Here is a 1,440-nt window from a genome sequence, read left to right as displayed (position 1 = left end):
GACATGGAGATTGTGAACTTGTCCAGGGGTCTGCATTTGAGAACTGTCACTGACTGCCTGTGGTCCCTTCCTGTCCCCGGATGCCAGACTATCCATCTGTAAAGTGAAGGGCTGGGCCAGGCTCAGGGTCACAGACCCCCAGGTACTGCCAGAGTCTTCAGGTGCCCCTCAGCAGTCGCTGGCACTCTGGGTGCCACCCCAAGACTGAGTTCAGTCCCAGCAGGGCCGGGAAGGGTCGTCCTGGACCAGCCATGGGGACTTTCTGATGCCAAGTCCTGCAGCAGGGAGACTGTCCCAGGTCCCAGGCCTGTGCCGACGGTTAAGGCCACCCTGAGCCAGTTCCTCACCTAGTTTCATCAGGGTCCAGGGCCTCTGTCTGAGGCCCTAGAGGTCACCTGACTTGGTGACAGGGCTGCGTGGTTTCCTACTCCACCACCCACCTGTGGCTTGCTCTCCTGTCAGGACATGTCCTGGGCTCTTCGGGTTCCCCTTGGCCACTGGGGTCCTACACCCTACTGGGCAGGCGGGGGTGGGATAAAGTTTGGGTCCAGGGGGAGGAGAGGATGTGGCTCTGGATCAGAGTGGCTCTGGTGGCTTTGAGTGTATGTGAATGTGTCCCCTGCCTCCCATGCCCTTCAGAGAGGCATTTTCCTTCCCTGAAGTCTCAGAAACTCTTAGATGGGTCCTGCCCAGGTCCTGCAATACCATTGCTCAACCCCGCAACCCCTCTCTCAGGCTTAAAGGGCCCCACAAGGGCATGGAGGACCCAGTGGGCAGGGGAAGCATGGCCTAAGCCTTCACAGGGATGGCCCAAGAGGTGTCCTCTGATGGTCTCAGGGAGCCATTGCAGGCCATGCAACCGTGGGCAGCCGCTCTGCAGGCCCCACGGGGCACAATCGGGCCTGAACTGGAGTCCAGTTCCACAGTGGCCCCCTGCCCTGGGGTTAGTGATGGCCTCCACCACAGAGTTCCAGGCCCAGGGAGCTAAGCCTGTGGCCATGCCAAATGCAGGGTGGCACGTCACCTCTGTACCTACTCTGCATCCTGACACCCGGCTGTGTGTGGAGTTACAGCAACCCTCTGCCACCAGCCGGAGATTGTAGTACCGGGGATGAAACCCAGGGCCTTCCCTGTGCTGGACAAGTGGGCAAATGAGCCACATCCCAGCCCCTGTACAATGTTGTTTTGAGATAGGATCTCACTCAGCCGCCTGGGCTGGCCTTGAACTTTGAACCCTCCTGCCTCAGCTTCCTTTGTGGCTGGGATGACAGGCGTGTGACACTCCCTTCATGAGAGATGCCTTCGCGATTGCTCAGCCTTTCCCACCTTCTGGATTACCTACTGCTTGATCCTCCTGCACCGAAGCCCCTCCCTCCAGAGCCCCAGAGCTCTCTCTTCCTGCTCCTCCCTCCCCCTCCCTTCTCTCCTCCTCCTGCTCCT

The sequence above is a fragment of the Marmota marmota genome, unplaced genomic scaffold (assembly GCF_001458135.2).
Source record: "Marmota marmota marmota unplaced genomic scaffold, marMar, whole genome shotgun sequence".
In the NCBI taxonomy this organism is placed as follows: domain Eukaryota; kingdom Metazoa; phylum Chordata; class Mammalia; order Rodentia; family Sciuridae; genus Marmota; species Marmota marmota.
Note: the sequence above shows the minus strand (reverse complement) of the source record.